Here is an 11949-nt window from a genome sequence, read left to right as displayed (position 1 = left end):
TTAGGGAGGGTGTGGGGAAAGCAACTAGTGGAAGGTTTTTTACCTTAATGCAGGGAATGCATTAATATAGAAAACCTTTTGTCTTTAGAACCACTTTAACTCTAGGCTAACATTTTCAATAATAGTGGCACAATGGTTAGTGTATTGCACAGCGAGGCACACAAACTGCAGTAACCATAAGTGGTCTAGCAATCATACCATGTCCCTGGTGAACTATATATCAACAATACATTTGAATACATAGAATATACAAGCAGTTTGTAGGCGTGCTCTATCTTAGGTACTTTACATGGGAGGAATTACTCTCACACAGTGTAGAATGCAGCAATACCATTTATATAAGTTGTGACCAAATTTGTTGAAGAAACAAATAAACCAATCTTTGGCACTGATATACAGTTGTGTTCAAAATAATAGCAGTCAGACATCACTAACCTGATCAATCAGTTTTTAGTAGAAATGATATTTCTACATGGCAAATAATTTACTAGCAGGTGTAGTAGAGTGATAGAAATCCAACAGACCCAACAGTCATGACATGCATGCTGCTGATTCTGTGTAATTGAATCACTAATTGAAAGGGGCATGTTCAAAATAATAGCAGTGTGGAGTTCTATTAGTGAGGTCATTCATTCTTTGAAAAACAGGTGGCAATTATTGCCCTTATTTAAGTAAGGAAGGCAGCAAATGTTGTACATGCTGGTTACAAAGCATTTCTCTCTGAAATTCTGAGGAAAATGGGTCGTTCCAGACATTGTTCAGAAGAACAGCGTACCTTGATTAAAAAGGGGAAAACATATAAAGAAGTGCAGAAAATGATAGGCTGCTCAGCTAAAATGATCGCAAATGTTTTAAAATAGCAACCAAAACCTGAAAGATTTGGAAGAAAGCGAAAAACTACCATTCAAATGGATAGAAGAATAGCCAAAATGGCAAGGACTCAGCCAACAATCAGCTCCAGGAAGATCAAAGAAGGTCTAAAGTTACCTGTGAGTACTGTTACAATTAGAAGACGCATATGTGAAGCCAAGCTATCTTCAAGAAGCCCCTGCAAAGTCCCACTGTTGAAAAAAAGACATGTGCTGAAGAGGTTACAATTTGCCAAAGAGCACATTGACTGGCCTAAAGAGAAATGGCGCAACATTTTGTGGACTGATGAAAGTAAGATTGTTCTTTTTGGGTCTAGTGGCCAGAGACAGTTTGTCAGACGACCCCCAAACACTGAATTCAAGCCACAGTACACTGTGAAGACAGTGAAGCATGGTTGCGCAAGCATCATGATATGGGGATGTTTCTCATACTACGGTGTTGGGCCTATTTATCGCATACCAGGGATCATGGATCAGTTTGAATACATCAGAATGCTTGAAGAGGTCATGCTGCCTTATGCTAAAGAGGAAATACCCTTGAAATGGGTGTTCCAACAAGACAAAGACCCCAAACACACCAGTAAACGTGCACCATCTTGGTTCCAGACCAACAAGATTGACGTTATGGAGTGGCCAGCCCAATCCCCAGATCTTAATCCAATAGAAAACTTGTGGGGTGACATCAAAAATACAGTTTCTGAGGCAAAACCAAGAAATAGAGAAGAACTGTGGAATGTAGTCCAATCATCCTGGGCTGGAATACCTGTTCACAGGTGCCAGAAGTTGGTTGACTCCATGCAACACAGATGTACAACAGTTCTCATAAACAGTGCTTATACGACTAATTATTAATTAAGTGATTCAAAGGAAAGCAAAATCTTCAAACATTTTTCAGTTCATATAGTGAAAAAAGAATACAAACACTGCTATTTTTTTGAACAGTCTAATATTCACTTTTTTTCACTTTTTTTTTAGAGGAACAACACAAATTAGATATATTTTTCTTCATGTTTTGATTTGGAATAGAATGTGTAGTGTTCCCAATGCATTTGTGTGTATGGAAATAAAAGCTATTAGAAGGATTTTGAGCTTTATTCACTTTTTTCAACACACTGCTATTATTTTGAACACAACTGTATATATAAAAATATATAGGGGGTTATGAGAAAGGTCCCTCCCCAAACAGGATTTCAAAGTAACTGGGAACAGAGGAACTACTGCATCCAACATATAACTTTAACCATAAGAATATAGATGCATGCCAATATGGAAATAATAATATTTAATAATCAATAATCATTTATTATTATTATTATACAGTATTTATAAAGCGCCGATAGTTCGCTCAGCGCTGTACATTACAAAGGGGACAGAACATGTGATAGAACATGGGGTTAGGAACGCACAGATTTTGGCGATGTTGCGGAGGTCTGCATGAGCTTGTTAAAGATTGGACTTGGGGCTGAAAGGATAGGTTGGAGTCCAGAATGACACCAAGTACTCTGGCCTGCGGGGCGGGTTTGATGGTGGCGTTGTTGGACATGATGGAGAAGTCAATGGGGGGTGGTGTCCGGGCTGGGGGGAAGACAAGAAACTCGGTCTTGGAGAGATTCAGTTTAAGGAAGTGGAGCGACATCCAGTCAGATATGTCGTTCAGTAGGTGTGTGATTCGGGCAGAGACTGAGGGGGTGAGGTAGGGGGTTGAGAGATAGATTTGTGTGTCGTCGGCATATAGGTGGTAGTTGAAGTGAGAGTGTATGAGTTGGCCAAGGGAGGAGGTGTAGATGGAGAAGAGAAGGGGCCCGAGGACGGAGCCTTGAGGGACCCCAACAGAGAGGGGGAGGTGGTAGCATTATAGGTAACGCTGAAAGAGCGTTGTGAGAGGTAGGATGAGAGCCAGGAGAGAGCAGAATCTCTGAGGCCGAGGGAGTGTAGTTTTTTGAGGAGGAGGGGGTGGTCGACTGTGTCAAAGGCCGCAGAGAGGTCAAGGAGTAGGAGCACTGAATAGTGGCCATTAGCTTTGGCAGTTAGCAGGTCGTTGGGAATAATAATTAATAATAATAATAAAAAATAATTAATAATTATTATTATACAGGATATATATAGTGCCAAGAGTTTGCGCAGTGCTTATAATTAGAGATGAGCGAATTATTCAAAAATTCGGTTCGGCTGATTCGCCGAATTCGCCGATTAAATTCGCTTCGTGCCGAATATATTCGCTGCGAATTTAACTTATAAAAAGGGTGTTTCTAGGCTTCAGAGAGCCTTTATATTAGTGCAGAACACTGTACCTTTAATTTAAATGCCCTTGGAGTCTGCTGGGGAAGAGAAATAATACTGTCAGTCAGTATGACATGCAGATGAGTGCCGTCGATCTTAGAATCACCGCACACTTCACTCATTTGGGCAGTCACGGGGCCAAAACCAGAGTGTGGAGCCACAGTGTGGCGGTGGAGGCAGCAGCAATGGGAGGCCATACAGCACCCTATGACAAAATGGAACCCACCAGCAGTGTGAGGAGACCTGAAAGTGGCACATGGCAGAGTGTGGCGATGGAGACAGCAGCAATGGGAGGCCGTACAGGGACCCATGACACACTCTGGACCTGGCAGCAGCATGAGGAGGTGGTACAGGGGCCCATGACAGATTACGGGCCTGGCAGCAGCATGAGGAGTCGGTACAGGGGCCCATGGCAGATTACGGGCCTGGCAGCAGCATGAGGAGGCGGTACAGGGGCCCATGGCAGAGTGGCGGAGCGTAAGCAGCTAAAATTGAAGGCCATACAGAGGCCTATGTTAAAAAGTCCCCCCAGCAGCAGCGTGGGGAGACGACTATCAAGAGTCCAATGGCAGAGTGGCGGAGCAGAAGCAGCTTCAATTGAAGGCCATACACAGGCCTAGGTTTAAAAGTCCCTCACAGTTAATTCCAATAACGAACTCTACTCCTCCGTGCAATCTACTTACGAGACCCTGGGCAGGTCTGGGTCCAATTTGTGCTAGAGACTGGTTTTGTTCAGCCATGCTTGAGCGAGTAATAACAGGTCTGTGCTTCCCTTTGGTGTCTGGCTTAATGCGCACAACACTGAACGTCCCAGCGTTTGTCAACGATTTGCCGTTAAGTGATGCAAACCCGCTGAACCACGTTCATGAGGAGCCGATACAGGGGGCCATGAATCAGTAGGGTGGCGCAGGGTGGTGGTGGAGGCAGCAGTATTCGGAAGACATACACAGGACTAGTTTAAAAAGCGGAAGCCGTCAGCAGCGTGAGCAGACGACAGAGGCACATGGCGCAGGGTGGCGGTGGCAGCAGCAGTATTCGGAAGCCATACACAGGCCTAGGTTAAAAAGCGGAAGCCGTCAGCAGCGTGAGCAGACGACAGAGGCACATGGCGCAGGGTGGCGGTGGAGGCAGCAGTATTCGGAAGCCATACACAGGCCTAGGTTTAAAACTGGAACCCAGCAGCGTGAGCAGACGACAAAGACGCACATGGCAGAGGATGGATCTGGCAGCAGTATGAGAAGGCGGTACAGGGGCCCGTGGCACAGTGTGGTGATGGGGGCTACAGCAACTGGATGCCAGAAAGTGGCCGATAGGGCTATATACTGCATGGAATTATAAAGTTGTAAAGACAGCGGCCTATAAGGCTATACACACTATAACAATCATGACTTGATTGACCATTGGCCTATAAGGCTATACACAGCATGAATATCATGACTTATTCTGAGAGTGGTTTGGAAGGCTATATACAAAAAGTAATTCATGAGCTGTCCGGACAGCGGACAATAAGTACATATATACAAATCAATTCATCAGCTGTCCAGCCAGCGGCCTCAAAGGCGACACATATAGAAAGCAATTCATGAGCTGTTCAGACAGCGGCCTCTAAGGCGACAGATATACAAAGCAATTCCCGAGGTGTTCAGGGAGCGGCCTGAACGGCTAGGTTATTACTAAATATATTTTTGTGGCCAAACATCGGCCTATAAATAGATGTCTACACAGTGACAAAAAATTATGTCGCCAGACAGCGGCCCCTAAGGCGACAGATATACAAAGCAATTCCCGAGGTGTTCAGTGAGCGGCTTGAACGGCTAGGTTATTGTCTATAAATAGATGTCTACACAGTGACAAAAAAGTAGGTCGCCTTACAGCGGCGTATCCTACAAATTGACATTATAAGAAATGGTTTAGACCAAAAAAAAAAAAAAAAAACTTTGATGCGATGCTATACCTTAGTAGATTGTGGAAAGTCGACAAGTCAAGAGTAACTGTGTACATTACAGAAAATCTTAACAAGACAACCAAACATGTGGCCAAACCGTGACCGATACAACAAGTTAACAATGTAAGAAACAGGAGGGGGCCAAACCGTGGCCAATAAATAAACAGTCCACCTCATTGATGAGATGGACAACACGTGTCAAATAAATATTTAAAAAAATTGCTATTCCATCGGTCTGGAACTGGTCGACTATAAATAATTAAAAAGTTTAAATTCATGTGACAGTTGTCCAGCGACGTATAAATAATTTAAAAACACCAATTCATGAGGGGCCCGACCAGCAGAGTATAAGTCATTAAAAAGGTTCAATTCATGTGACGGTCGTCCAGCGAAGTATAAATAATTTAAAAACCCCAATTCATGAGGGGCCCGACCTGCAGAGTATAAGTCATTAAAAATGTGCAAAACATGAGTCGGCCGACCAGCAGCCTCTCAATAAAATATATATACAAATGTACGGATCAGGTGGAGGTCTTCCATTTGTCCCTAATAACATGTTTGGGGCATGATTCATGGCGGATTTAGTCAGTTGTATCAGGAACTGGTAGTTTGAAATCCAGACTAATCCACGCCTGATTCATTTTCACAAACGTGAGTCTCTCCACACTTTGGGTGGACAGTCGTGTCCTCCGCGGAGTTACAATACCTCCTGCCGCACTAAACACGCGCTCCGATGCCACGCTACTGGCCGGGCATGACAGCCTTTCAAGGGCAAATTCAGCTAGTTGGGGCCAAAGGTCAAGTTTCGTTGCCCAGTAGTCAAGGGGATTGTCTACCTCGGTTGGCAGGGTGCTGTCCAAGTAGGCCCAAGCCTGTTGTTTGAGGTCCTGCTCCAGGTCCACCTGATGCTGCTGCTGCTGCGGCTGGTTAGTAGTTTCCTCACTGCGCTGGTGAAGAAAGCTACTCATCATCGACTGCAGACTGAGGCAGCCGCTGCTGGTGGAGCTGCCACTGCTCCTACCACCCCTCCCCTCCCCTGCTGCCATGGCAGCGAAACACGAGCGCACAGGGCCCACAGTGTCTGAGGATGGACGTTGGCGCAGAAAGGCAGAGACCAACTGACTACATAGGTGGTTTTTATAGTACTTTATTTTGGCCTCCCTCTCAGCAGGTGTGAAAAAGGCCACCATTTTTGAACGGTAGCGAGGGTCCAACAAGGTGGACAGCCAAAAGTCATCCCTCTGTCTGATGGTTATTATTCGGCTGTCGCTACGCAAGCAACCGAGCATGCTATGGGCCATTTGTGCCAAGGAATGCGAGGGACTCCCTGCCTCCATCTCCACAGCATACTGCCACGGTGCGTCTGGGTCCTCTGTCTCCTCCTCCTCCTCCTCTACCAGATGCTCCTGCTCCTCCACTCCTGTCCGCTGAGTGGAAAAACCACCCATTTCACTCAATAATTCCTGAGCACCAATGTCCTCCTCTACCTCCTCCTCTTCTTCCTGTCCTGCCCCCACAGGGGTCATGTGGCGTTGAGATGTGTGCGCCACGTCTACCGCACCCTGACCAGCCATTGTTAACAGCATTTGTTCCAGGACGTGCAACAGAGGAATGACGTCATTCATCCCATAGTCCTGCCGACTCACGAATAGCGTGGCCTCCTCAAAGGGCCTGAGCAAGCGGCAGGTGTCACGCATGAGCTGCCAATGGCTGACATCTAAGTTACACAGGGGAGTACCTTTATCCGCTTGTAACATCAGGAAATCGGTGATGGCCTTTCGCTGTTCGTAAAGGCGGTCTAACATTTGTAGGGTTGAATTCCACCTTGTTGCAACGTCGCAGATCAGGCGATGCTGTGGAATTCCGTTCTGCCGCTGCAGCTCGAGGAGGGTGTGCTTTGCGGTGTAGGAATGGCTGAAATGCATGCAAAGTTTACGTGACATTTTAAGGATGTCTTGCAGTGGGATGGTGGATTTTAGGAACCGCTTGACAACCAGATTGAACACGTGAGCCATGCATGGCGCATGGCACAACCTTCCTTGACGCAGAGCAGACACCATGTTCTTTCCGTTGTCGGTCAACATGGTTCTGATTTTCAGTTTGCGCGGAGACAGCCATCTGTCGATTTCTCTGTTCATTACACTCAGAAGTTCCTCCCCTGTGTGACTACGTTCGCCAAGGCATACCAGGTGCAGCACAGCGTGACACCGTTGCGCCCTGCACATGTGATATGCCGGTCGGGTAATGGGACTTGGCATGGGGGTGGCGGCTGAGGACACGGCGGAAGAAGAGGTGGTAGAGGCGGACATCTTTGCTGGACCAAGGACGTGCAAACGTGGAGGCAAAAGCGGCGTGACCTGTCCAAGTTGCTGGTGCGGCTGTGACGGCACCACGTTCACCCAGTGGTCCGTAAATGACATGTACTGTCCCTGACCGTAGTTACAGCTCCACACGTCGGCGCTGCCGTGCACTTTGGCAGAGACCGACATGCTCAAAGACTGGCCCACCATCTCTTCTACATGTGAATGCAGGGCTGGCACTGCCTTTTTGGCGAAGAAATGCCAGCTTGGCACTCTCCACCGCGGCTCGGCACAAACCATCATTTCTCGGAAAGGTGCTGAGTCCACCACTTGGAAAGGGAGGGACTGCAGCACCAGCAACTTGGACAGGAGGACGTTCAGCTTCTGCACCGTCGGGTGCGTGCTCGCAAACTGTTGTCTCTTGGAAATGGATTCCAAGAAAGACTGCTGACGGAATCCGTGAAGAGGAGTAGCAGGAGAAGGAGCATCTGAACGAGCGGAAGATGCCAACGAGCGACAACTCCCCTCAGCAGAGGTGTTGGAGCCTTGACTGGCTGATAGAGGGCGATTGACGTCGGGTGACGGAGCAAGTAACGGAGCGGGTGATGGAGCGGGGGCTGGGGCAGGCAGAACCGCTGTATCTTTATCACGGTTTTCCCAGGCCACCGAATGGCGACGCTGCATATGCTGACGCAACGCTGTAGTCCCAACATTGGCCCCCTGGCCACGCTTGACTTTCTGGCCACATAGTCGACATACGGCTACGTTTACTTCCTCGGGCGGCGTGACAAAAAATTGCCACACCGCCGAGTAGGAAACTTTGCCCCCGCTACTCCTCACTGGCTGACTGCTACTTCCTCCGTGCACACCGGCACCACTACTGGCCGTGGTAGTAGGCTGCAGTGGAGCTGGTGCTCTACTCAGTGGCCGTTTGGCTCCACTGACACTGCTGCGACCCTGCTGCCTCCTGGGCAACCCACCGACTGTTTTGCTAGCTGGCAAGCTGGCACCCTCTTCTCCTGATGATGTGGAAGCAATAGCCTGATGACGACGAGGCTGCCAAGTGCGATCAGCCTCATCATCATCAATTAGGGTCTCCGCGTCACTACTAGCCCCCTCGGCTGTGTGTGGGTCAGGAGACAGACCTGTCTCTAGACCGGTTACCGAGCCACTCTCCTCGCCAGTACTTCTTCACCTGGCTGCTGAAGAGGCGGATGTCTCCCCCCGTTCCTGACCGCCCTCTGTTAGCTCTTCCTCACTGTACAGTGGGGCTGAGCCCACAGCATGCGATACTTCGCTTGGTGAGGGAACAGCAAAGGACAGGGGCAGGTCGAGGACACGTGATTTCAGTGGGCTTGCTCCCGGGCCATGCCAACTAACGGTTGTGTCTGACGTACCCACCGACCGTTGGCTGTAGGTGTCAGAGGTGACCTGGGAAGAGGAAGACGACCGAGTCAACCAATCAATGACGGCAGGGTTGTCGGTGGAGACACGACCGCTGGATGACACCGGGAGCACTGGCCTCTGGCTGCGACTAGTGCTGCCTCGACCCCTTCCTCTGCTGCCACGTCTGCTCGCTCCTGAAACATTGCCTCCTCTGCCACTCCTCTGCGTGTTGTCTGACATACTCTTTAATTCAATAAGCACCCCAAAAATAAAACCGGATTTAACTCTTTGAACGTACAATAGTGGTTGTGAAGCAGAAAGTCAGTTTATTTAGCACAATCGGTCAATTGCAGCTTGCCGTTGGCTGGAAACTGTACGTTTAGGTCACTGGAATGCACTAATCACCCAAAAAATATTACCGCCACCCGGCGTGTAAATGGATTTAACTCTTTGAACGTACAATAGTGGTTGTGAAGCAGAAAGTCAGTTTATTGTACACAATCGGTCAATTGCAGCTTGCCGTTGGCTGGAAACTGTACGTTTATGTCACTGGAATGCACTAATCACCCAAAAAATATTACCGCCAGCCGGCGTGTAAATGGATTTAACTCTTTGAACGTACAATAGTGGTTGTGAAGCAGAAAGTCAGTTTATTTAGCACAATCGGTCAATTGCAGCTTGCCGTTGGCTGGAAACTGTACGTTTATGTCACTGGAATGCACTAATCACTCAAAAAATATTAACGCCAGCCGGCGTGTAAATCGATTTAACTCTTTGAACGTACAATAGTGGTTGTGAAGCAGAAAGTCAGTTTATTTAGCACAATCGGTCAATTGCAGCTTGCCGTTGGCTGTAAACTGTACGTTTATGTCACTGGAATGCACTAATCACCCAAAAAATATTACCGCCACCCGGCGTGTATATGGATTTAACTCTTTGAACGTACAATAGTGGTTGTGAAGCAGAAAGTCAGTTTATTTAGCACAATCGGTCAATTGCAGCTTGCCGTTGGCTGGAAACTGTACGTTTATGTCACTGGAATGCACTAATCACCCAAAAAATATTACCGCCAGCCGGCGTGTAAATGGATTTAACTCTTTGAACGTACAATAGTGGTTGTGAAGCAGAAAGTCAGTTTATTTAGCACAATCGGTCAATTGCAGCTTGCCGTTGGCTGTAAACTGTACGTTTATGTCACTGGAATGCACTAATCACCCAAAAAATATTACCGCCACCCGGCGTGTATATGGATTTAACTCTTTGAACGTACAATAGTGGTTGTGAAGCAGAAAGTCAGTTTATTTAGCACAATCGGTCAATTGCAGCTTGCCGTTGGCTGGAAACTGTACGTTTATGTCACTGGAATGCACTAATCACCCAAAAAATATTACCGCCAGCCGGCGTGTAAATGGATCTAACTCTTTGAACGTACAATAGTGGTTGTGAAGCAGAAAGTCAGTTTATTGTACACAATCGGTCAATTGCAGCTTGCCGTTGGCTGGAAACTGTACGTTTCTGTCACTGGAATGCACTAATCACCCAAAAAATATTACCGCCAGCCGGCGTGTAAATGGATTTAACTCTTTGAACGTACAATAGTGGTTGTGAAGCAGAAAGTCAGTTTATTTAGCACAATCGGTCAATTGCAGCTTGCCGTTGGCTGGAAACTGTACGTTTATGTCACTGGAATGCACTAATCACCCAAAAAATATTACCGCCACCCGGCGTGTAAATGGATCTAACTCTTTGAACGTACAATAGTGGTTGTGAAGCAGAAAGTCAGTTTATTGTACACAATCGGTCAATTGCAGCTTGCCGTTGGCTGGAAACTGTACGTTTATGTCACTGGAATGCACTAATGACCCAAAAAATATTACCGCCACCCGGCGTGTAAATGGATTTAACTCTTTGAACGTACAATAGTGGTTGTGAAGCAGAAAGTCAGTTTATTTAGCACAATCAGTCAATTGCAGCTTGCCGTTGGCTGGAAACTGTACGTTTATGTCACTGGAATGCACTAATCACCCAAAAAATATTACCGCCACCCGGCGTGTATATGGATTTAACTCTTTGAACGTACAATAGTGGTTGTGAAGCAGAAAGTCAGTTTATTTAGCACAATCGGTCAATTGCAGCTTGCCGTTGGCTGGAAACTGTACGTTTATGTCACTGGAATGCACTAATCACCCAAAAAATATTACAGCCAGCCGGCGTGTAAATGGATTTAACTCTTTGAACGTACAATAGTGGTTGTGAAGCAGAAAGTCAGTTTATTGTACACAATCGGTCAATTGCAGCTTGCCGTTGGCTGGAAACTGTACGTTTATGTCACTGGAATGCACTAATCACCCAAAAAATATTACCGCCAGCCGGCGTGTAAATGGATCTAACTCTTTGAACGTACAATAGTGGTTGTGAAGCAGAAAGTCAGTTTATTGTACACAATCGGTCAATTGCAGCTTGCCGTTGGCTGGAAACTGTACGTTTGTGTCACTGGAATGCACTAATCACCCAAAAAATATTACCGCCAGCCGGCGTGTAAATGGATTTAACTCTTTGAACGTACAATAGTGGTTGTGAAGCAGAAAGTCAGTTTATTTAGCACAATCGGTCAATTGCAGCTTGCCGTTGGCTGGAAACTGTACGTTTATGTCACTGGAATGCACTAATCACCCAAAAAATATTACCGCCACCCGGCGTGTAAATGGATCTAACTCTTTGAACGTACAATAGTGGTTGTGAAGCAGAAAGTCAGTTTATTGTACACAATCGGTCAATTGCAGCTTGCCGTTGGCTGGAAACTGTACGTTTATGTCACTGGAATGCACTAATCACCCAAAAAATATTACCGCCAGCCGGCGTGTAAATGGATTTAACTCTTTGAACGTACAATAGTGGTTGTGAAGCAGAAAGTCAGTTTATTTAGCACAATCAGTCAATTGCAGCTTGCCGTTGGCTGGAAACTGTACGTTTATGTCACTGGAATGCACTAATCACCCAAAAAATATTACCGCCACCCGGCGTGTATATGGATTTAACTCTTTGAACGTACAATAGTGGTTGTGAAGCAGAAAGTCAGTTTATTTAGCACAATCGGTCAATTGCAGCTTGCCGTTGGCTGGAAACTGTACGTTTATGTCACTGGAATGCACTAATCACCCAAAAAATA

The sequence above is a fragment of the Staurois parvus genome, unplaced genomic scaffold (genome assembly GCF_062004578.1).
Source record: "Staurois parvus isolate SC_StPar_1 unplaced genomic scaffold, SC_StPar_1.0 ptg000023l, whole genome shotgun sequence".
NCBI lineage: Eukaryota > Metazoa > Chordata > Amphibia > Anura > Ranidae > Staurois > Staurois parvus.
Note: the sequence above shows the minus strand (reverse complement) of the source record.